The sequence below is a fragment of the Theropithecus gelada genome, chromosome 8 (assembly GCF_003255815.1).
Source record: "Theropithecus gelada isolate Dixy chromosome 8, Tgel_1.0, whole genome shotgun sequence".
In the NCBI taxonomy this organism is placed as follows: Eukaryota; Metazoa; Chordata; class Mammalia; order Primates; family Cercopithecidae; genus Theropithecus; species Theropithecus gelada.
Window position 1 is genome coordinate 21,744,686 of NC_037676.1, and position 22,919 is coordinate 21,767,604.

The 22,919-nt window shown below is 46.4% G+C and overlaps 1 pseudogene; it reads left to right on the forward strand.

Annotated features, from left to right (window-relative positions):
• Window positions 1–20,900, forward strand: part of LOC112630133 — a 42,028-nt pseudogene extending 21,128 nt beyond the window's left edge.
• Window positions 20,901–22,919: the final 2,019 nt, after the last annotated feature.

Below are 22,919 nucleotides of genomic sequence, written 5' to 3' on the forward strand. Positions count from 1 at the left end.
CCATCTCAAAAAAAAAAAAAAAAAGAGAGAAATACTAAAGTATTTTTTTTCCAGAAAGTTCACTGGCGCTGTCAAATTTGAAGAAGTGGCAGGCTCTGACTGGTGAGTGATTGTAGTAGGTCAAGCTGGTCTTAGAGCAGCAGCAGGTTGTGTCAATAGATATTAGATAGAACTATTAATAGTTTCAGGTTACGGCTACCAGGCTTACAGAAAATTGCAGTTTGGGGGTAATACAGTGATTTTTTTTTCCCCATGACCTCTTGACTCTGTTTTAGTTGACATTTAGAATGACTCAATTTGTGCGATCAACTTTCACATTCTCCTTCCCGACTCTATGACCTGGACGTTGACGACTGTCCATGAGCCAGAAAAAAATCCAAGTACAGGGGCTTTTGCTGCTGTTCAAATCTTCCATCAACACTAGGAAAACAGCATGCAATCCAACCCACCTAGCCGATTTGCCTTTGCCTTCCTCAATCAGAAGGGTGGCCTTCCAAATAGGATGTTGTCCATTCACCTAGGAACGACAGTCTATAAACTAAGTAGCTCTTGGTCAGTCAGTAAAGAGCTGTGTATAGGGAAGTGTCCAAGTGACCCTAGAATCCAGCAGCTCCTCATCCAGTTCTAGAGTCAGTCTGAGAGGAACAGAGGCTCCCTGCTCATGAGTGTCTCCTCTTTGCCTTCCTCAGGCACCAGGATGCCATATAAACGATTTCCATTTTGTAATAGAACTCTTCTGGGACTGCCCTCCCCGTTACAGCTTTTCCAAGATCACTGAAGACATCACGAGTTTTTCAGGTTTCAAGATTATTTTATGTCCTTCAGTCACGGGGGAGCTTCAGTTAGTGTTCCATCACAAGCTAGTAAGAGCCTCTCAAATGGAAACTTTATAGTCTAAAGGCCCAGTTCCCGGGAGGTGCTCACAGCCTTTTGCTATTAGCCCTAGTCAGTGTCCTACATAGGGCACAGAGAATGCATCGTTACCTGCAATCTGGTTTCTAGTCTACACTGTGTGGTCCACCCTCCAGGAGCAAGGGGCCTGAGGTGCGCTAAAGACTTTCCTGCAGGCTTTGGTGGCTCTGTGTTAATGCTGTCAGTCTTCCTGAAGTCCCTGTCCTCTCACCTCCTACCTGGATCTGCACCCAGCACACATTCCTGACCCCACGCATTTCTCAGTGCCTGGGACCTGGCACACATTTCTGACCCTAACTCAGTGCCTGGGGCCTGGCAGGTGCCCAGGGTGCTCCATCGCTCAAATCCAAGCCTGTGGAGAGGATGACATTTCATTCCCAGGTTTCTGATGAACAGAAAAAATCTTGTTTCTATAGTGCTATCCTCTTCTATCCACCATGTGAGGGGTCAGGAGCCGACTGACCCCAAGGGTCTAGGAGTCGTGCCATTGACCTGAGTGCCTAGGCTCACCAGCTGGCACCCTTCAATACCACACATTGGGTCTGTCCTCACAGCGGCAGTGTGCTTAACTGGATGGGGAGGTAAGTGGCCCAAGGTCAGACAGTTGGACCTGGGTAGACACTAGACTTGGGGACAGGCTTTGGAAGACACTCCCCTGGACCTCCTCTCTCCATGGGGCCTCAGTACTAGAGCCCTCAAGGTTGGTCAGGGAGTGTCTGTGTCTCGACCATGCAAAGGGTGCCAGGCTGTGGCTAGGGATGCCCCCGGGATTCCTCTCCCTCCTACCTGCTCCTCAGCCTCTGTATGTGCCTATCATGGCCCCTGTGTCCTTCATTCTGTCCACTCATATGTTCGCTGGGCCCCTACTTGGTGCCAGGCACCCGCTACTGAGGGGTGCCAAGACCCTGCCAGAGAAGCTTGGTGCTGGGTCACAGCAGCAAAAGGACTGGAGGCAGTGGCATAAGTGTAGTGGTCAGTGAGGCCACTGTGGGAGGAGGGAGTGGGAGCGGAAGCTAAGAGTGGACTGAAGTGCTTAGGCCAGGAGGTAGTTCAGGGTTTAAGAAGAGGAGAGACAGGCTTCGCTGGGAGGGAGGAGGCTCAGGAGGGGCCTCCAGTACCTCTCTGAACCTCACTACCCAGACTACAGCAGGGCAGTGGGAAGCGCCTCTGCTCCTTCCCCTTTTGCTGGCCACAGCCTGGACAGGACCCAGAATCAAACCACAGGCCCAGGGTCACCGCTGCCAGTAAGAACTAGTTCCTGTCCGTCCACGCAGCCACCCCCACAACTGGGGCCTTCCTGGAGGTGCTAGGGGAGGCCATGGCCCTTTTCTGAGTGCTTGGAAGTGACAAGTGACCACGCCTTTTTCCCGCGGGTATAAAAGCAGAGGCGCACTCCGATTCTGGCAGTGCAGCTGTGGGAACCTCTCCAGGCACACGAACCCTGTGAACGATTTCTGATCGATTTTTGGGCATTTGACCAGAGGTGCAGGGGATGAGGAGCGCTTCCTACCGCTAGGGGACTTTGGGGGCAGAGCGCCCCGGCCGCCTGAAGGCCGGGGCAAGGTGCGACCCAGGACCCAGGACGGCGTCGGGAACCAGACCGTGGCCCGGATCCCCAAGACCCTAAAGTTCGTCGTCGTCATCGTCGCGGTCCTGCCGCCGGTGAGTCCCCGCCGCGGTCCCTGGCAGGAGAAGAGCGCACCTGGCGAGGGGTACGGGAGACAGGGGAACACGATGGGGCAGGGAGACAGGGGAACACGGAGCGGGTGCCTGGCTCTGGTCACCTGCGGCCGGGCATGTCCAGGCAGGACGAACCCGTCTTCGGAGTCAGGGGAAGAACTGGGTCCCCGGGCCGGGCAGGAGGGAGCAGAGAGCGCGCTCTCCCTGGCTGTCCGGTGCCCGCGAATGGAGGGAAGTTGCAGAATCGAGAGAGGGAGGGAATCAAGGTGGAAACTATGGAGTGAACCTCCGGAAGACACAGAGCGGTTGCCTCTCTCATTAATTAATTAGTTAGTTAATAGAATTAACCCCATGTTTACATTCTTAAACGTGTTCCTTGGAGACGGGTTTAACCAACAGCCAGTGAAAAAACTTTCCAACGCTGTCTTTTACAATTTTCATTTCCTCTGCCCTGAAAGTGGAAGGAAGCAGTTAACGAACGTGCTTGCAGTTAGTATCTTGCACTGTCACCCGTGTGTCCCCTCTGCATCCCACAGGCAGGACCGGGGGCTCGCGCTTTCCTTCAGCGGTCCTGCCACTGGTGAGTCCTCGCCGCGGTGTAAAGTTCTCATTGTGAGTTGACTTTGTAAACTGAGATTGGTAGTAGTGTGAGTGCAAGGACATATTATGTATAAAACGTGCAGACTTCTAGGTCTCTTTCAGATTGATTGAGGTTTTTGCTAACAGCCCTTTTTAGGATTCCTTATATTATTTTAAAAAAAAATGCCAAAGCAAGATTACAGGAACTATGAGAGTTTGCATGTTGTCTTTCTACAAATTAATTTAGAAAAGCAGTAATATTTTGACCTCTCAAAAATTACACAACTGACTTTTAAAATAGTTTACAGTGGATGAACTTACCTGAGACAACTAAAAGAATGGCTGTGTCAGGACAGTGGCCCTGAAGAGAGAATGTGTGGATGACCAGTGTAGACAAGGCCAGCAACATGAATTTCACAGTTTTGGGAATGTGAACTCTATATGTCCCAAAGGAGGCTTTGATCCTTCAGTCTTGCCTTAATTAAATGCATTTCAATGCACAATTGCTTTTTAAAATTTTGGAGCTAACACAAAGCACATTAAATGTTTTATGGCAGTACATTCAGATTGATCTTCTTTTAAACAAGGGTATTATATTTTACTGCATGGGTGAGCCACATTTTAATTCACTGTTGCTGCCTAGGGGCAGCTGGTTAGATCCCATCCTGACTTTGCCTTTGCTAATTCCAACAGCGTTGTACTAAATACCTTTGTATATATCGTGTGTCCACGTATCTATGCGAACCAGCTTATTGGGCAACTCCTTACAAGTTGAATTCTACTTCTCTACTTCTCCTTCTGTGGGATAAATGACTTCAGAAGTTTCTTTAAATGTTCACAAATTTTCCTCCAAAAAAACCATTGAACCCAGCTTACAGTCACACGTAGTCCACAGATGTGCCTGTGCCCCTACACCCTTGCTACACTTAGCTTTCATTCGTTACTAGTCTAAGATGTAAAACATGACACATCACATTGCTATGTATTTTTGTTTCTTCATGGTATTAGGAATTTTCAAGGATACAGGAGTTTTTGGTACTGGGAGTAGATGACCAGGGGATCCAGATGAGACAGTAGGGGAGGGCGGCAGGGAGGACTGAATTCACAGCTGTGCACCTGGAAAACCGTGGTCAGCTGGGGCCAGTCCCTGCCACCCACCATACCTGTGAATGGAGGTAAGGTCTCCATCCTCAGGCTGTCAGGGTGACTTCAGATGAGCCTGGAGCTGAGCTCAGTTCCTGACACCAGGTCCTGACTCTGTCAGTGCTGGGCTGGTCCAGTCACCTGGCGTGCCAGGTCCTTCCACGCCATTCCTCTCTCTATCAAAGTAGGAATTGAGAAGTTCTGACGGCTCAGAATTCCGGACTCTCAGGATGTGAAGGACTCCTGAGATTGAAGGCTGTGAATGGCTGGGCCCTGCCTTGCTCCCCCTCTGGCTCTGTGTCTCTGGTGTGGCCCCAGCTCCTACCTGTAAAGTGAAGAGGAGATAAAAATCTTCAGCAACCCTGTGTAAACCTCAGAGGGCTGTGTTAGCAGGTGTGGGAGGACAGATCACATCCTCAGGGCTGGTGTCAGGTACTCTGGACTGGATCCCCGAGGCACCTGTCCTCCACCCAGCAGAGGGTGCACCTGCTCCTACTTGCACCTCGGTACTGGCTCCCTGAGCTTGTGGCAGAAGCTTCTAAAGACTAGGGTGGAGCGCCATGGGGAGGGGCCATGGAAGAACAGAGGAGCCAGACCTCAAGTGAGGACCGCGATGACACTGCAGGGCCACAGCCTGGTTTAACTGTCATGCTTGCAGTTGTCCTTCTGGTAGGCACATGGCCTGGGTTGCAGTTTGAAGAGTGAGCAGGAAATGTCTCTATCCAGGTGGCTGCAGAGGCTACTCACCCAGCCCCTACTGAGAGGCCACAGTCCCAGTTCTGGTCCCCTGTCCTGTATCCAGGAGCGGCAGGGCAGTGAGGCTCTAGCTTCTAGGTCAGGGATGGGGACAGTGGGGACAGTGCCATGCCCCACGCCTGTGCTGTTGGGCAGCTGGTGTCCTGCTCCCAGCCAGTGACTGCACATCTTCGTCTAGTGGATTTTCCTAACAACCTGGGGAGATGAGGGTAGGTTGTTTTCCCTGTTTCACAAGTGGCAAAATGAGATTCAGGGCTAGAGTTCTCTGAGCACCTGCTTCTCTGATCTCTGTCCTGCCCTTGGCCTCTGGGAGCTCCTATGGGCCCTCAGCAGAGTCCGCAGGGCTCTTGGAGCCTGTCCTTCGGCCATGAGCTGAGGCCACCACTGTGCTCACTTCATAGGCTTGGGGGGAAAGTGATTCATCCAGGAAGTAGACAGTGAGCTCTTTACTCTGGGAATACCAGTGCCTGGAGTCTGCTGGAGGCAGGGAGGACAAATGAACCCCATGTGAATCCTGCTCCCTGGAGCCCACAGTGTGGTGGGAGAGGTGACACCAGGGATTATATAACTAATAGGAGGTAGCACGAGGGAGGCCTGAGAGCTCACCACCCTTTGCTCCCCCTGCTCCAGAGAGGCCATGCTGGAGGGAGATCATGTCCTTGCAAGGCCATAGGATGTGGTATTGTTGGCCTGGAAGATGTGGTTTGATTATAGTCACCATTGAGGGTCATGGAGGGAAGCTAAGCTCTCCTTTAGACTTTTTTTTTTTTTTTCTGACTGGGCCAGAGAATTAAACTGACATAAGACAGGTCCACTGGAGACAAGCACACACATTTATTTAATGCAAGTTTTACCTGGCATGGAAGAACTAGTGAGAGTCAGTTAATTATTTACTGAATTAGACCAAGTAACTCGTGAAGAAGCAAGTAATTATGTGGGGAGCTAAAAAGATGATAGTGGATCCATTCTAACATGGTCTGCACAGTACCCTCTTGGCCTCGACTTTTCATCCTTCAAAATAAGGAGATCGTCAGCCGGGCACAGTGGCTCATGCCTGTAATCCCAGCACTTTGGGAGTCCAAGGCAGGCAGATCACAAGGTCAGGAGATCAAGACCATCCTGGCTAACACGGTGAAACCCCGTCTCGACTGAAAATACAAAAAAAATTAGCGGAGCATGGTGGAGCATGTTTTCCAGGGGACTTTCATCCCCTGCTTTTAGGAAACGCAAAAGAGGTCAAAGGATCTTCTTCCACCTGCTGTTTTTCAATAGCCTTTAATTCATAATAGTCAATGGACCAGGGTGGGCAGGGTGTGATGGCTCACACCTGTAATCCTCCCAAGACAGGCAGATCACCTGAGCCCAGGAGTTCAAGACCAGCCAGGGCAACATAACAAAACCCTGTCTCTACAAACAAAACAAAACAGAAACAAAAACAAAACAAAACAAAACAAAAAAACAGAAAAACACAGAAAATTATGTCATGTGAAAGAATCCACACAGAATGCTTATCATCTGATTCCATTTCTTATTACAATTCAATCTATTCTGACAAAAAACAGAAGAATTATTGCTGGAGACATAGGAGCAAAGCAGAAGAGAGGATTACATTGAAGAATGAAGACATTCTGGGGTGTGGTGGACATGACATTTTCTTATTGTGGTGATAGTTTCTCAGTGTATACACATGTGTCAATCTACCAAACTACATGCTTTAAAAATGTACACTTTGTGGCCGGGCTCGATGGCTCACGCCTGTAATCCCAGCACTTTGGGAGGCCGAGGCGGGTGGATCACAAGGTCAGGAGATCGAGACCATGCTGGCTAACATGGTGAAACCCCACCTCTACTAAAAAATACAAAAAAATTAGCCGGGCATGGTGGCAGCCGCCTGTAGTCCCGGCTACTCGGGAGGCTGAGGTAGGAGAATGGCATGAACGCAGGAGGCGAAGCTTGCAGTGAGCCGAGATCCGGCCACTGCACTCCAGCCTGGGCCAGAGAGCGAGACTCTGTCTCAAAAAAAAAAAAAAAAAGTACACTTTGTTTCATATCCATTATACCTCAATAAATCTATTTTTAAAAACCTTCAACAGAATATAAACACTTGAGTGTATACTGTATTCCCTATAGCACTTGCACATAGATCATGGAACTATGTTGCATAAAAAGTCAGTATCCAATTAAAATGGAATTCTAAAAAGTAATTAACATTAAAATGTGCAAGGGAAAGAGGAGCAAAAAAATTAGACTAGACAATCGTAGCTTAAATGGTAAACTTATAGGTCTGTTTCAACTATATCAATTATTGCACTACCTTGTAAAGCCACTGAGCGCTACAGTGCAATGGTAGAAATAGTTGGAAGGGCAGAAAAAGCAAGACTCAGCTATATCTTGTCTATATGAGATGGGCCTTAAAAGGAAGACACAGATGCTGTCTGTTGAAAGTAAATAGATGGAAAAAGATACACCATGCAGAGTGCAAGGCCAAGAAAACTGCCGTGGCTATCTCAGTATCAGATGAAGCTGATTTTGTTAGCGGTGGACGAGATCCGAGTTACCCTACGTTGAAGGCGGCGAATCCGTAGGGGTCCACAGCACCTTCAGCTCTTCCCCACCTGAGAAGAAAGAATTGGACTGAGGGGCATGAGGCAGAAGCAGAGATGGAGGCAAGTTTCAGAGCAGGAGTGAAAGTTCATTAAAAAGCTTTAGAACAGGAAGGAAAGGAAGGAAGGGAAAGAAAAGAAGGGAAGTACTTGGAAGATGGCCGAGCAGATGACTTGAGAAACAGCGCTCAGCCGGCCCGCCTGAGTCGGAGTTTTATAGGTTGGCATGCTTACAGAATCTTGCCTTACTTCTCCCCACTCCTGAAATCTTATTGGGAAGCTGCTGATCAGTTTCAGGGGTTTTCTATGTATTAGGAGACTCTTTTTCTGGCATCGGCTGTAACCAGTTACTACTTTAGAGACACGGTTATCAACCACCTGATGGTCGCCTAACACTGCTGGTGTCAGAAGTGGGGAGCCCTCTCCTGCCCTGCTCATACCTGTCTAGCTACCTACTGTAACAATTTTAGGACACAGAATATTATGGGAGATCAAATATCTCCCATATTTGTATGGGACCTTTGTAGTTAAAAAGGTTAACTCTTCAAGGAGTGTAATAATAATCACAAATTGTATATGCCTAGTAATACAGCTTCAAAACACATGATGCAAAAATAGAATTAAAAAGAGATTAAATCAGCTGTTTCTCTGCACTTGGTAGCACAATCAGATGAAAACGCCAGTAAAGAGGCAAGCGACCTGCACACTGTGAACCACCTTGATTTAACTGACATTTAAAGAGCAGGATGGAACATCCACTGAACACTCATTCCTTTCTATGATCATGATACTTTCACCAAGATAGACCAGGTTCTGGGCTATAAAACACATGATATGATCTCTACACTTAATGAAACTAAACTGGAAATCAGTAACAATATTCATAGAGAATTCTAAAATTTTGAAATTGAACAACACACTTCTAAAAATCTGTGGTTCAGAGAAGAAATCAAAAGGGAAGGTAAGATATTTATTTCAAAGTAAATAATAATGACAATATAACACATCAAAACTGGTAGGAAATTGCTAACAATGCTCGGGGTGAAATATACAGCTTTCAATGTTTCTATTAAAAAATTGGGGGCTGGGGAAGTGAGTTACAGAGGAAGGGCATGCAGTTCCTTTGTGGAGTGATAAAAATATTCTAAAATTGTTTATAGTGATGATTGCATAGCTATGAGTATATTAAAAACTATTGAAATGTAGACTTTAAATGGGTGAATTATATGAATCATCATAATTATTAACTATGGAAATTGTGTCTCACTAAAGCTGTCAAAAAAAGAAAAAACATGAAAATTATGGCCTGAGGAGCTACGTTAATCAATCATAAAATATAAGTGTAAATTTAAACCAAACAAAGTAACAGGAAGGAACATAAATCAAGGAAATAGAATACAAACCACAAAAAGAATTGACCAAACGAACTGTGTGTGGTGGCTTACGCCTGTAATCCCAGTACTTTGGGAGGCCCAGGCAGGCAGAACACTTGAGCTCAGGAGTTAGACCACTCTGGGCAACAAGGCGAAACCCTAGCTCTACAAAATATGCAAAAATTAGATAGGCATTGTGGCACACGCCTGTCTGTGGGGACTGAGGTGGCAGGACCACTGGAGCCCGGGAGGCAGAGGAGGCAAAGGTTGAAGTGAACCGAGATTACATCACTGCACTCCAACATGGAGGTCAGAGGGAGACCCTGTCTCCAAATAAATAAATAAATAAATAAAAAGACAAAATGAAAAGTTGGTCTTCTGAAAGGATTTTAAAAAACACTCATAAACCCCTCATTAGATGAGAGGGAGTAAGAGTGTGAGAGCAGAGAAAGGAGACGCAGACATTGCCTGAACCTAGAGGGACTCCAGCCTGGGAAGGAAGGATTTGGGAAACATGGGTTAGTTTCACTGTCACCAACTACGGGACAGGCTTTGATGTGGAAGAAGGCTACGTTTTGTCTTGTTTAGATGGAGGCAGTTGAATTGAGCCCAACATAAACAGCTTTCATTGTAATCATTTTGGTTTTGCTTAAATTAATTTCTTACTTTTAAACACTCACAACTTAAAGCAAAGTTACAAAAACTGTACAATAAAAACATTTGAAAAAATAGCTGTTGATGTGATGAAAGCTGTTATTGAATTCTTTAGTGTGTACTTTCTACAAACAAGGAAATTAACATCAACACGTTACCACTATCTAATACCCAGACTCTATTCCGATTTCTCCAGTTGTCTTCCAGTTGTCATTTATAACATAGAGATCACGGCCAGAATCCCTGAATTGCTGTTTCATCTTTTTTTGTCACTCTTTGATATTTAGTGGGAACAGCTTGTCAAGGTCCTTTGTAAAGCAGTAATTAATTACTTCATGTTTGATGCTATATCCTGACTTTCTGTAAGGTTATATATATTATAACCCTCGTTTGTAAAACTGAGTATGTTTATGTGTGTGTCTGTGTGTATTTGTGTGCGTGTGAAGGAGAGAGACAGAATTCACCTATTGGTCAATTAAACACTTGGTGAAACGAAATATGTTAAATGCTATTTCTGCATGAAGGGCTCATAAGTGTTTTTAAAAAAATTCATATAAAATCTTTTCTTTCCAACCACAGTGGTGTGTGCCTGTTATCCACATTTCTTGGGAGACTGAGGCAGGAGGATCACTTCAGGCCAGGAGTTCGAGCCTATAGTAAGATATGATCACACCTGTGAATAGCCACTGCATTCCAGCCTGGGCAACATAGCAAGACTCTGTATCAAAAAAACAAAAATAACTCTTTTTGCTCACATTTTCTGGGATAAATGTATTTTATGTTTTAATATGAGAAAAGGATACAGAGGTGTTTTCCTTTGTCTTTTCATTTTGGTTTTTTTTTTTTTTTTTTGAGACGGAATCTCGCTCTGTCACCAGGCTGGAGTGCAATGGCGTGATCTCGGCTCACTGCAACCTCTGCCTCTCAGGGTCAAGCTATTCTTCTGCCTCAGCCTCCCGAATACCTAGAATTACAGGTGTGCACCACCATGCCCAGCTAATTTTTGTATTTTTAGTAGAGACAGGGTTTCACCGTGTTGGCCAGGATGGTCTCAATCTCTTGACCTCATGATCCACTCACCTTGGCCTCCCAAATTGCTGGGATTACAGGCGTGAGCCATCACACCTGCCCTTTTTTTTTTTTTTTTAATAGAAAATAGCTGGCCCTAACAGGCCAAGGGATAAACATGGATATGAAAGAATGAAAGTTTGGAGCTGGAAAAAATGTTCAAGCCCTGATGGATTTTGTCACTTGGGGTGAAGGGAATGTGAGATGGAGCCTGGGAGGGGTGAGGTCTGGAAGCCACTCACGCCCATCTCTCCTTTGTCCCCACAGGTCCTAGCTTACTCTGCCACCACTGCCCAGCAGGAGGAAGTTTCCCAGCAGACAGTGGCCCACAGCAACAGTGGCACAGCTTCCAAGAGGAGAAGTGTCCAGCAGGTGCACTCTTATTTTTAAAAATCAGTTTATTTTTAATTGACAGATAAACATTGTATATATTTATGATGTACATCATGAGGTTTTGAAATATGCATGCGTTGTGGAATGGCTAAATGAAGCTAATTCACATACTTATCATGTATTCGTGGTAAGAACACTTAAAAATCTTCTCAGCAATTTTCAGCTGTATGGATACAGAGCCCTGGCATAAGCCCTCTTTGCCCTTTTTATGTGGGGGTTCTGTAGCCTTCCTTATCTATGGGTTCTACATCCATGGTTGCAACAAACCACATATCAAAAATATGCGGAAAAAATAAAAATGATAATATGTCAATAAAAGTAGATAAAAGCAATGCAATATAGCACTTATTTACATATCATGTCTATTGCATTAGGTAGTACAAGTATTCTAGAGAAGATTTAAAGCATATATGCCTGGGTTTTATGCAATACTATCCCAATTTATATCAAGGACTTGAGTATGTGCCGAGTTTGTTCCATGGAATATATTCCCTGTGGATAGAAGGAAGGACTGTACAACACATTGTTTTAATAACTGTAGTCACCATGTTCCACAATACATCTCTTGAATTTATTCTCCCTAACTGAAATTTTGTATCCTTTGACTAACATCTCCCCAATCCACCATCCAACTCAAGCGCTGATAATCACCATTCGACTCTCCACCTCTATGAGATCAACTTTTTCTGATTCCACATATGTGAGATCGTGAAGTATTTGTCTTTCTGTGCCTGGCTTATTTCACTTAGCATAGTACCCTCCAGGTTCATCCATGCTGTCACAAATGACAGAATTTCCTTCTTTTTAAAGGCTAAATAATATTCCATTGTGTCTGTGTGTCACATTTTCTTTAACTTTTCATCCATCCATGGACACGTAGGTTGATTCCATGTCTTGACCATTGTAAATGCTCCACTGCATGTGGGAGGGAAGGTATCTCTTCAACATACTGTTGTCATTTCCTTTGGATGTATGCCCAATAGGGGGATTGCTAGATTATATAGTTGTTCTATTTTTTGTTTTCTGAGGAACCTCCATACTGCTTTCCATAATGGCTGTACTAATTTCCATTCCCACCAACAGTGTACCAGCATTCCTTCTTCTCCCTATCATCATCAACACTTGTTATCTTTTGTCTTTTTGGTAATAGCCATTCTTATAGGTGTGAAGTGATATTTGATTGTGGTTTTAATTTGCACTTCCCTGATGGTTAGTGATGCTGAGCATTTTTTTCATATACTTGTTGGCCACTTCTGTGTCTCCTTTTGAGAAGTGTCTATTCAGGTCCCATGCCCATGTATCCATTTTACTTGGATTATTTGATTGTATGCTATTGAGATGTTTGAGTTCCTGTATATTTTTGATTTTAACCAAAATCTTGGATCTTTTGGATATTGACCTTCATTCTGTAGGTTGTCTCTTCACTCTGTTCATTGTTTCCTTTGTCATGCAGAACGTTTTTAGTCTAATGTAACCTCATTTGTCTGTTTTTCCTTTTGTTGCCTGTGCTTTTGGGGTCATAGTCAAGAAATCATTGCCTGGACCAATATCATGAAAAATTTCCTCTATGTTTTCTTGTGGGTTTTACCATTCTAGGTCTTATGTTTTAATCTTTAGTCCATTTTGAATTAATTTTTACATGTGATGTGAGATAAAGGTCTTATATCATTCTTCTGCATGTCGATATCTACTTTTCTCAACACCATTTATTGAAGAGACTGTCCTTTCCCCATTTTGTGTTCTTGGTATCTTTCTCACAATCAATCGACTGTAAATGCATTGATTTATACCTGGGTTCACTATTTTGTTCCATCAGTTTATTTATCATTGTTATGCCATTACCATTCAGTTTTGATTACTATACTTTTGTAATATATTTTAAAATCAGGTCATATGATGCCTCCATCTTTGTTCTTTTGTTTGTTTTGCTTAAGATCACTTTGGCTATTTGAAGCCTTTTTTGGTTCCATACACATTTTAGAATTGTTTTCTCTATTTTGGCGAAAAATGTCATTGGAATTTTAGTAGGCATTGCATTGAATCTATAGATCACTTTGAGTAGTATGGACAATTAAACAATATTGAGTCTTCTAATCCATGAATGTGTACTGTCTTTCCGTTTATTTTTGTTACTTTCCATTTCTTCATCAATGTTTTACTGTTTTCAGATCTTTCACCTCTGTCATAAATTTATTTAAAAGAGTTGCTGCCTTGACATCCATTTGTAGGTCTGATATAAGTTGTTTAAAACCCAATCATACCACAGCATCGTTTGCCCAGTTAGCAATTCCTCTCCCTGTTCAATTGTTTTTGATATAGCACATTTGTTCTTCATCTCCCTGACCCCAAACCCAATACGTCCCACAGCAGCTCACTACAATGAAACCTAATGGTTCGGCAGGGCATGGTGGCTCATGCCTGTAATGCCAGCACTTCGGGAGGCCAAGGCGGGAGGATCACCTGAAGTCGGGAGTTTGAGACCAGCCTGACTAACATGGAGAAACCCCATATCTACTAAAAAAACAAAAAAATTAGCGGGGCATGGTGGTGGATGCCTGTAATCCCACCTACTTGGGAGACTGAGGCAGAAGAATCGCTTGAATCTGGGAGGCAGAGGTTGTGGTGAGCCAAGATCGCGCCATTGCACTCCAGCCTAGGCAACAAGAACAAAACTCTGTCTCAAAAAAAAAAAAAAAAAAGAAAGAAAGAAAGAAAAGAAACTTAACGGTTCACACCAGAGCTGTGTAAATAAGCATAAAGAAGTTTCTTGTGAACATCTTGGGAAATCTCCTGGATCCCCATCAGGGCAAGGCTAGATTTTATAGCCACTCTACAGAGAGAAATGTCAAGACCAAATCAGAAGAAAATACAGCTACCTCCTTGGCTAAATTTAGTCCTAAGTTATTTATTTATTTATTTGTAGCTATTGTAAGTGGGATTTTTCAGATAGTTTCTCTCTCTCTCTGTCTCTTTCTTTCTTTCTTTCTTTTTTTTTTTTTTTTTGAGACTGAGTTTCACTCTTGTTGCCCAGACTGGAGTGCAATGGCACAATCTCGGCTCATTGCAACCTCTGCCTCTTGGGTTCAAGAGATTCTCCTGCCTCAGCCTCCCAAGTAGCTGGGATTACAGGCACCTGCCACTACACCCAGTTAATTTTTGTATTTTTAGTAGAAACAGGGTTTCACCATGTTAGCCAGGCTGGTCTCTAACTCCTGACCTCAGGTGATCCACCCACCCTGGTCTCCCAAAGTACTGGGATTACAGGCATGAGCCACTGCTTCCAGCGCAGATAGTTTCTTTTTAGTGTATAGAAACACTTCTGAATTTGTTAGTTTATTTCATGTCCAACTTTATTTTACACCGATAATCACTTATCTTTGCTCTTATAAAAAACTCGACACTTTTCCTCCCCCTGCCTTATTTTGTTTTTGACATCATTATTTATATCTTTTTTTTGGCAACTCTAGCTCTGTTGCCCAGGCTGGAGTGCACTGGCATGATATTGGCTCACTGCAACCTCTGCCTACTGGGTTTAAGTGATTCTCCTACCTCAGCCTCCTGAGTATCTGGGATTACAGGCGCCTGCCACCATGCCCAGCTAATTTTTGTATTTTTAGTAGAGTCGGGATTTCACCATGTTAGCCAGACTGGTCTTGAACTCCTGACCTCAGAAGATCCACCTGCCTTGGCCTCCCAAAGTGCTGGGATTACAGGCGTGAGCCATTGAACCAGCCCTATTTACATCTTTTTATGTTGTGTACTCCTTAACAAATGGCATTAACTATCACTTAAAACAAAATTTTTGTCTTTTGACATTTATACTGATACAAGTGATTTATACACTACCATGATTGTATTAGAATATTCTGAACTTGGCCGGGCGCGGTGGCTCACGCCTGTAATCCCAGCACTTTGGGAGGCCGAGACGGGTGGATCACGAGGTCAAGAGATCGAGACCATCCCGGCTAACACGGTGAAACCCCGTCTCTACTAAAAATATAAAAAATTAGCCAGGTGTGGTGGCGGGCGCCTGTAGTCCCAGCTACTCGGGAGGCTGAGGCAGGAGGAGCTTGCAGTGAGCCGAGATCAAGCCACTGCACTCCAGCCTGGAGTGCAGTGGACTCGGCAGGCAGAGCTTGCAGTGAGCCGAGATCAAGCCACTACACTCCAGCCTGGGTGACAGAGCGAGACTCCGTCTCAAAAACAACAACAACAACAACAACAACAACAACAAAAAGAATATTCTGAACTTGACTGTGTACCTACTTTAACCACCTAATTTTATATTTTTACATGGTTTTATGTGTCTTGTTAATGTTCTGTTCTTTCAGATTGAATAACTTTTTCTTTTTTTTTTAGCATTTCTTGTAAAGCAAGTGTAGTGGTGATAAACTCCCACAGGTTTTGTTTCTCTGTGAAAGTCTTTATTGCTCCTTTGTTTCTAAAGGATGGATTTGTTGGGTATGGTATTGTTGGTTGGCAGTGTTTTTTTTTTTTTCCTTTCTATACTGTGTATGATTCCACTATCTCCTGGACTGCAGGTTTCTGGTGAGAAGCCTTCTGATAGTTTTATAAGTGTTCCCTTATATGTGATGAGTTGCTTTTCTCTTACTGCTTTCAAAATTCTCTTTGCCTTTCACTTTTGGGAATATGTTTGTGATGTGTCTTGGTGAAGATCTCTTCATATTTAATCCGTTTGGGGTTCTTTGGGCTTCATGAATCTGGAAGTCTATTCCTATCCAGATTTGGTACATTTTCTTTCATTATTTCTGTAATTATACTTTTTTTTTTTTTAGACGGAGTCTCGCTCTCCCAGGCTGGAGTGCAGTCGTGCAATCTCGGCTTACTGTAAGCTCTGCCTCCCGGGTTCATGCCATTTTCCTGCCTCAGCCTCCCTAGTAGCTGGGACTACAGGTGCTCACCACCATGCCTGGCTGATTTTTTTTTTATTTCTTAGTAGAGACGGGATTTCACCATGTTAGCCAGGATGGTCTTGATCTCCTGACCTCGTGATCCGCCCACCTCGGCCTCCCAAAGTGCTGGGATTATAGGCGTGAGCCACCACGCCCAGCCTGTAATTATACTTTCTGCACCTTCTCTGATGCAAGGAGCACTTTCTCTGATGCTCCTTGGACCATGATAATACCTATATTGTTTTGCTTCATGGTAACTCATCAGTACTGTTGGTTTTCTTCTCTCTTTTTCATTCTTTTTTTTCTTTTTGTTCCTGTGATTTGGAGATTTCAAATGATCTGTCTTCAAGCTCACTGATTCTTTCTTTTGCTTAATCAACTCTGCTGTTGAAGCTCTCTATTGGATTTTTTATTTCATATATTGTGTTGTTCAATTCCAGAATTTCTGTTTGGTCCTTTATTATGGTGTCTGTATGTTTATTAAACTTCTCATTTTGTTAACGTATTGTCTTTCTGACTTCACTTACTTGTCTATCTGTATTTTTTTTGTAGCTGAGTAAGCTTCTTTAAAATTAGTATTTTCAGTTCTTTGTCAGGCTGTTGTAAATCTCCATTTGTTTAGAGTGGACTACTTGTGTTTTATTTTGTTGCTTTGGTGCTATCATGTTTCCCTGATTGTTCATGAGCCTGTGGCAATGTGCTGGAATGTGCGCTTTGAAGAAGCAGGGACTTATTCCAATATTTACAGACTGGCTTTGTCAGGGAACACCCTTCACCAGTCAGCCTGTACACAGATTTTGGTCAGGCCATGTGGTGTGGTTCAAAGGTGGTCTTGTTGCTGGTGTCCTCAGGCAAGCCGGTTTGGTATCCAGGCATGTGTGGGTAGGCCGAGAGCCTATATCCAGAAAGGTGCCCTGAAGCCTCAGTCCATGGGTCCTAAACGGGCACTGGCATGGGTCTCGAGTTTGGGTCTGCAGATGTCAGCCAGGTGATGGCATGGGCCTCATCCCTAGGTCCACAGGGAAGGGCCTGGATCCTGAGTTCATGGGGACTTACCTGGCACTGGGGCAGACCTGGAAGCTGAGTCTGTGGGGGTAGGCCAGGATTCTGGGTCTGTAGTCTAGCCTTGAGGACCCCATTGAAGACTGACCTCTCATCCTTATCATATTCTTGTTTCTATGTGCTTCTAGATTTCTGTTTCCTGCACTTTCTGGCTCTTTTTCCACAGGGATGCATTGGATGATTTCTGTCAGTCAGGCACCATGCTAACGGGGGTTAAGAGGCCCTGCCCTCATGGAGCTTTCTTTCCGGGATGGTATCAAGACATACAAATAGGCTGGGTGCAGTGGCTCACACTGGTAATCCTAGCACTTTGGAAGGCCAAAGCAGGCGGATCACGAGGTCAGGAGATCAAGACTATCCTGGCCAATGTGGTGAAACCCTGTCTCTACTAAAAATATAAAAATTAGCTGTGCATGGTGGTGTGTGCCTGTAATCCCAGCTACTTGGGAGGCTGAGGCAGGAAAATCACTTGAACTAGGGAGTTGGAGGTTGCAGTGAGCCGAGATGGTGCCACTGCACTCCAGCTGGGTGACAGAGCAAGACTCTGTCTAAAAAAAAAAAAAAAGAAAAGAAAATACACACAAATACACATAACAGTCAGGATGTCCTGATGGGAACCATGAAGAATAGTTAAGTGATAGGTGAAACAGACAAGGTTGGTGGGGCCTCTCAGGGATGGTGATTTGGGCTGATATTTCAAGTTGGACAGGGCCAGTCTTGCAGAGAGCCAGGAAGAGTGCTCTTGAGAAGGCCCTGCAGGAATGAGAGCCCCAGGTTTCAGGGGCTTGGGGAGACTAACAGGGAGAAGACAGGGAGCCACTGTGGTGAGTGGACAGCAAACAGATCAGGTGGACCAGCATGGGCAGATCACATGTACAGGAGGTTGGATGTTATTTTGTCAGTGAGGGCGTAAAAATAAAATATATCAGTGATGTGTATTGATTACATGTTGAAATGTAGTATTTTAGATATTTTAAGTTAAAATTATATTGTTAAAATTAATTTGGCCTCATCCTTTTTACGATTTTAATACGGCTGTCATAGAATTTGAATGTTGCGTGTGGTTTGTATTACATTTCTGTCAGCAGTGCCCATCAAAGGTATGTAATAGATGCTGAATTCATGACAAGACCAAGCCTGGAAGAGTGGATTTCTCTGTCTGGATTCCACTAAGAGCGAAAAGAGAAGTTTTTCAGCCACTGTCAGCCTCTGGGAATTCTGTGGCAACTCATTCATTGGCTTTTCTCTCCCTTCCCAGGATCTCATAGATGAGAACATACTGGAGACTGTAACCCGTGCACAGAGGGTGTGGATTACACCAACACTTCAACAATTTGTTTTCTTGCTTCCCATGTACAGTTTGTAAATCAGGTACAGACTGTGTGCACCTCTTGTCCAGAGGTGGAGTGTGGGACAATGAGGTGGGAGTTGTAGCCGATGTGAGTCAGGGAACCAAGTTCCAGCCCAGCTTGGTCTTCATCACCCTGTTTCATGATTATATATTTGACAGATTAAAAAAAATAGAAAGAAATCTTTTCTGTAATGCATGCCACCTGGCTGGGAAATCTTCTAAACTGTCAGCTGCAAGAGGGTAGGGGGATCATTAAAGCACAGAGAAGGCCTGGTGCAGTGGACAGGGTTGGGTTTCAGCAGTGGGACGGGTCTGCTCCAGGGTCAGGCTCTCTCCCCCAGGCTCTGTGCTTCTGGCAGGTGCTGGACCTCTCTCAGCCTTCAGGTTCTCAGGCCCCTTCCTCCTCCCCAGCAGGCCCAGGCTTTAGGGAAGTCCCCTAAGGGCTCCTCTCCTTGCAGAGTCTCTCAGGTGATGCCCTTGCACCTCCTTTGCTATTGACCATGCCATCTAAACAATGCTTTTCCCCTAATCTGATGTAATAAATCATGAATCGTGCTGCCTTTTATGACTCCTCTGAGTATTGGTGACAGCTGAAGGGTGGGTGTCCTGTATGAGCCCTGGGTGTGCAGGTGCAGAAACTGGCCCTCAGAACTCCTCGGTGAACTTGGCTGAGCTGAGTGGAAGGGGGTGGGTGATAAGGAAGGTTGAGGGATACATCAGGGAAACACATTCCCAAAACCTTATGCTCTGTTGTCAGGTCAAACAAATACAAGTTCCTGCACCATGACCGAAGACCCAGTGTGTCAGTGTGAGGAAGGCACCTTCTGGGATAGGAACTCCCCTGAGATATGCCGGAAGTACAGCATAGGGTGAGACAGCAGCCACGGGCTCCCGGCAGCTTTCAGGAACCCAAGAAGACCTGAGTCACCGGGTACCCCTATTTCTCTGCTGACCCCATGGAGCCTCCAGACCCATGGGGTGTCCCTGAGCCTGTGGGGTCTCTTGGGTCTGCAGTGGCCCCTCCTGGTCCATCTGCCTGTCCCCACCCCTGTCCCCTGCAGCAGCCCCTTCCCACCCCTCCCCAGCATGAGTCCCCTTGGCCAGACCGACTTGTTCACTGGGCACAAGAGGCAACTTTCTAGATCCCTTGACCCTTTTCATCAAACCTAGGAAATGCAATTTCCTTTTGAAATGAGAAGAAAGCTGGGCGCGGTGGCTCACATCTGTAATCCCAGCACTTTGGGAGGCAGAGGAGAGCGGATCACTTGAGGTCAGGAGATCGAGACCAGCCTGGCCAACATGGTGAATCCCCGTCTCTACTAAAAATACAAAAATTAGCCGGGCTGGTGGTGGTCACCTGTAGTCCCAGCTACTCGGGAGGCTGAGGCAAGAGAATTGCTTTAACCCAGGAAGTGGAGCTTACAGTGAGCCGAGATCGCGCCACTGCACTCCAGCCTGGGTGACAGAGCGAGACTCCGTCTCAAAACAAACAAACAAAAAAAGAAATGAGAAGAAAACACTTGAATCCAGTCTGGGTTGTATTTGTTGCTATACCAAACTGTTTTTAAAAATGTTATTTTTAATACTTTTTATGCAGGCAGGACCCATAAAGACAAAAGTGGCCACGACCGACAAAAGTCATAAGAAGGCTGTGGGTGGAGCTCCTTCAAGTTCCCATGAAGGCCTGAGCCAATCCAGCCAGCCTCACCCCTGGCCCCAATCCCTTAATAAGTCCTGTCTTTTCCCTATTTGGGCTTTAAGGGGCAAGAGTAATTTGTCCTTCTCTGGCCCTCTAATGGGCCACTTGCTGTGATTGGGAGGAACCAGCAGACAAGTGGGGGTGAGAGCTCACTTGTACTGTGGGTTGACTGGAGGACAGGGCTCAGCTTGTGGCCACAAGGACTTGTGACCTTCTCCTGGCGTGTGGCTCCTCCTAATGCAGGCCTCCTCTGCAGCCCAGGGAAGCTCAGCGTGTGTCCAACACAGAAGGCTCCTGTGACCCCAGAGCAGGGAGGCTGAGGGGCTGAAATGCGCATGCTCAGACTCTTCCCCAGCCTCAACAAGGGAGCTTGGGGGACCCCCTTCAGACACAAGGAGGCTATCCTTCCCATGACGCCTTCTCAGGGACATTGGAGAGGGAGGGTGGCTCCCCTTTCATCCCACCTGGCCAGCTTTCCCTCAAGAGTCCTCACCTCCCTCTCTGTGTGTACCCAGGTGCCCTAGTGCGGAAGTCCAGGTCAGTGATTGTACGTCCTGGAGTGATAGCCAGTGTGTTGAAGAATTTGGCACCATTGCCACTGTGGAAACTTCAGCTGCTGAAGAGACAACGACCGCCGGGACTCCTGCCTCTGCTAGTTACCTCTTATGCACCATCGTAGGGATTGTAGTTCTAATTGTGTTTCTGATTGTGTAAGTTTGCACTTTGGAAGAAATTCCTTCCTTACCTGAAGGAAGGTGGTGACTGAGGGCAGGGGCGCTGGACATTCTCTGCCCTGCCTCCTTCTGCTCTGTTCCCACAGACAGAAATGCTCACCCCTGCCCCAAGTCCTGGTGTCTCCAGCCTGGCTCTATTTCCCTCCTTGTGATCACCCCATCCCCACATCCGGTGCACCCCCCTGGACCCTGGTCTCATCAGTTCCTATCCTGGAGCTGGGGGTCCCCACATCTCCCAGCCAAGTCTGGGAGATGGCAGGGCCAGTTCTTCCCATCTTCAGGCCCAGCCAGGCGTGGGGCAGTCAGTTCCTCAACTGGGTGACAAGGGTGAGAATGAGAAGTGGTCACGGGATTTATTCAGCCTTGGTCAGAGCACAACACAGAGATTTTCCACGTGTTGGTTTTACTCTAGTTCCCCTTCTCATCCCCCTTCCTCAGTGTGTCCCTGAATTGGAAGGCCCCCCTCTTGTCCCCAGCCCCAGGGCTCCTTGTCCAGTGTCCCTGCCCCCAGCCCACCCCTGCGCCCCACTGTCCTCTGGGAGAGAGGTGCTGCATGGTCCCCTCCCCGCCTGCTAAGGAGACTCCTCCTTTTCCAGGTGGTTGAAGAGGCCCTGAACGTGTGGACAGAATGACTTGGTTTCTCCAGAAACTGGAAGCCTCATGGGCTGAGGAACTGCCTCCCACCCACAGCAGAACCCGGTGGACATAATCCTTTCTCCTCATGGCTGCCCTGACTCTCTGAAGTGGCTTGGGACTCTGGGCTGACTGTGGGGGACACATGGCCATCTTGAGCATCACACAGACTGGCGGGCCCTGCTGCAACCCTGTCCTTCCTGCAGTCCTGGTGACAACCTCACTCCACCGCCTGCACCCTGAGGATGGGATGTCCGCCTGAGCACAGCATCAGGGGCCTGGCCCCAGCAGCAGGTCCTGGATGTGCTGAGACTGGGCTGCCTGGGGTGACCTCATTGGGAGGAGGTGGGGATGGCAGGTCCAGCTGCATACTGGGGACCCTGCAGCAAGCCCTGGATGTGGACTCCTGAGTCAGTTCTTTGCCTTCCTGAGGCCTTTTTCCGGCACTCACGTCCCCCACCAAGGCCTGGGGTGAGAACAATGCCCACAAGGAGACCCTGAGTAACAGCGACTCGCAGCCCATCCAAGTCTCTGAGCAGGAAATTGAAGGAATCATGACATTTTACAGGGGAGGAGACTGCAGCTCAGAGTGGGGGAAGCGTGTGCACCAGGCCACAGGCAAGTCTGTCCAGAGCACTAGTAGGAATGAGGGACACTAGGAATGACCACTTTAAGAAGTTAGATGAGAAGAATTTCAAAGTTAAGTCATTGGAGTTTGTTGGTAATATATTGGTATGGCTTAGGTCATGTTAAGTGCATCACACGCTCACCCCCATGTCCGCTGTTGGCCTCAGCACTGGGTGGAGGGAGCGGGGAACAGTCCTGGTGAAGAGGAGAGGGGAGCAGCACCGGCTGGGGTGGGTCCTCTGCCGCTACCTCCTCCTGCTGTGGTTTCTCAGGGCTTAGGCGGCCCCTCACACCTGGCTTGTCTGTGGGCGGAAGATCTTTGTTCTCTGGCTGCTTTTAAGACTTTCTCCTTAACAGTGGTTTCGGCAATTCGATTGTGGTAAAAAGGAGCTGCAGAAGCCATGGCTCTAGCATTTTCGCCCTCCCCTTCTGTATAATAGCAGCCATGTTTCGGCCTCTGCAGGGCTAAGGTCCTCCGAGCAGCTGCTTCTCCACATCTCTGCCCTGCGCTTGGCCTCTGGGAGCTCCTGGTGTTCCTTAGCAGAGTCCACAGGGCTCTTTGGGGTCCCGTCCCTGTGCTGGAGCCTGGAGCCTGTGACCTGAGGTGGTGAACTGAGGCCACCACTGGGCTCACCTCATGGGCTTGGAGGAAAAGTCATTCACCCAGGAAGTAGATGATGAGCCCTTTACTCTGAGAATGTCTGCGCCTGGTGCCGGTGGGAGGACAAACGAGCCCTGC